The sequence below is a fragment of the Nelumbo lutea genome, chromosome 3 (assembly GCF_056320005.1).
Source record: "Nelumbo lutea isolate HS-2025 chromosome 3, American lotus-T2T, whole genome shotgun sequence".
Taxonomy (NCBI): domain Eukaryota; kingdom Viridiplantae; phylum Streptophyta; class Magnoliopsida; order Proteales; family Nelumbonaceae; genus Nelumbo; species Nelumbo lutea.
Genome location: NC_142686.1, coordinates 86,204,088 through 86,207,120, shown reverse-complemented (window position 1 = coordinate 86,207,120; position 3,033 = coordinate 86,204,088).

Sequence of the window (3,033 nt, the reverse complement as noted above, 5' to 3'; positions counted from 1 at the left end):
GTCCGATTTCGATTTGCTCATGAATCATAAATCATGAATTTGCCTTGTAGTTGGAGTGTTAATTAGTCAAATATACACTTGCTTTTACTAATTCACGAAATTCTTGTATCCAAAGGATCAAAATATTGTTTACGGGGTAAGATAGTTTGGAAATGCATGGATAAGGACATAGCGTGAATGATATAGAAACATTTAGATGCATTAAGAAAATGCATAAATTATATAAATACATAAATAAAACTAAGCTAAAATCGTCTATGGATAATGTATATAAACAGAAACATTACAATGTTAATAATACTGGGATTTTAGAATATGTATATATTATATAATAATTATCACTATTTCAATTTTTATTAACTTTTTGGAAATTTTTATTTGTTTACTATTTTTGTATAAAAAATAACTCTATTTTTCGAATAATAAATATATTTTTATTTTTAACATTTGTTTTAGTTTACACATAATTTTAAAACAAAACATTTTAAGGTAGATAAAATAAATTTATTTTTATAATTTTTAGTTTATATTAATTTTGGGAAATTAAAATGGTTAATATATAATTTTGTCAAATTAGACATCAATACAAAGACGCATCATACCTATAAAAGAATAATTCTTTGCATGTCATGCTTAAAAATGTAGATTGCATTTTTCATTAATTTGCTCGTATTCTGGGGAAATATATGCTAGAAATTGATCCCTAGTTGACTATCCTCCTTTTCCAATCTATTGGAGGCTGATCGGTTGCCAGAAGTGACCAAAAATGGATGGTCTGAAATCGGTCATTGATTTGGGTTGTGCAAACGCAAACCTGATTATGAATTTCAAGCGAAGAAGACGACTTGCCCAGGTCCATTTACACATGTTTTTGATGAACCGTGTCCGACATAGTACCGTACCATATATGATGAGTTGTGTTCGTCGTTAGGGGTGTCAACGGTATTCGAAAATCCATTTCGAATTCGATATTCGACATAATCGAATTGAATTCAAATAATTCGAATATAATATCAGTCGAATTCGGATATGACCTTATTCGATTCGATAAATATCCGAATTCGACCAATTATTTAATTCTTGTATATAATATATAAAATATTTTATATATTTTATATATTTATATACTTTATATCAATAAAATATTTATTTTTGTATTTATTATTTATCTAAAATAATTAATTATTCGAATTCGAATTCAAATCGAATATTCGAATATTTTTAATCGGATTCGAATTCAGATATTGATTTTCAATATCCGTCGGATATCGGATTTTCTAATCGGATTCGAATTCGGATATTGCCTTATCCGATTCGAATTCGATCCATTTACACCCTTATTCGCCATGGCATCGTGTCTAATCGGTTCCATGCAAACTAAGTGGTTCAAATGTGGTTTGAATGGGTTAAACTGAACCAAACCGGTCCATAACATATCATAACACTTTATGGGACCAGTTTGACATGATTTATACAGGTTTTTTACTAGTTCAAGCCATATTTAGGTGATTAACAGCCATTTAAATTCAGTTTTGATCATTTTGTTCAAATTGAATCAAATTTTGGCCCTTTTGTTGTAATAAAATGCTCGATTCAGTTTTGATAATTAGGGGCATTTTATTCCAATTTAATTGCATAAAGAAATATTTTAGGGCTGAATATCTTTTTTTTCTTTTATTTTTTCATTAAAATTAGATTGATCATGCCTTGGCATTACTACCATTAATTATCAATCAAGTTTTTTGTTCCATGCTTATATGAAAAACTAAGGAATGTGGAGTATAACATTTGCATGGCAACCTTGAACACTCAAAACCTTTTTGCTCAATTTCAATCATTCTCCATTAAATTTTCACTGGAACAAATTAAAAGAAATGGAGAAGTTGGATTGACACCATCTTAGGGGCCTATGGATATGACATCTACCTCATACAACCCGAACCTCTACAACCTCTAGCAAATACGAGTAGCCAAACTCACACTACATATAACAATTGGTAGTAGACCAATAAAATGGCTATCTTTATCATTCAAAGTCAGATTTCTAAGCCATTGAAGCTTGGCATTCCCATATCTAATATTGCTAAGCGAACTCTTAACAGTATCAAAAGTCAATTTGTAGGCTCCACAAAGGCCATGATCACAAATTTGCTTCCCCAACTTTTTGTTGCAAAATTTGAGCAACCTATAAGTATTAGAGAGTTTATTAGTAAGGTTTCAGGGATTATTTACCAGCTAAGAGATTTGAAGATGAACCTACTGTTAGATAATGTATGCCCTTAGCTCCAATCAGAATGATGTACATTATGACATTTTATTGTAAAATGAATAAAGTACATATTTGATTCAAGTTATTATGGTGTTTTCTGTGTAATACCCTTAAACTAGACACATATGAGACTCGTGTTAGTTTAGAATCCTCACATCCGTTGGATAGATCTAGGGAGATTTATCCTGCCAAGGCTGACACTGATGTACCACTAAGTTGGTTGGGGTGGCTTGTCTCATCTGCCAGGGTGAGACCTGAGGTACATGCAGTGTGGGTTTTCTTGAAACCCTGAACCAGACCAAAATTCTAGTATTGCCCTACACCTTAGAGATTGGTAAGCAAAACTGGAATTTTACACCTGACCACTAGACTCGATTATGATACTGCACTAAGTGTCGGTTTGGGTTGTCTTTGATAGCCAATCAATGAAATCCTTAGAGGAGGTCAAAACCTGGGTATGTTGGGACAGTCTAAAAATTCATTTGAGTGGGTGATCATAGTGACAGGATCAACCCCTTTGTCGGACAAAGTGAATGATCGGGGATGCACTATCTCTGATGGAAATCAAAGCTATCGGCAACCGATTTCAATCGTTGAAATTTGTTTTGCAAAATATATATATATATATATATATATATATATATATATATATATATATATATATATATATATATATATATATATATTACGGTTTCAAAATATTTGCAAAAGGTTTTAATTCCCAGGATCCATGTGATTAGAGAGTGCAACACTGTTCCTTACAG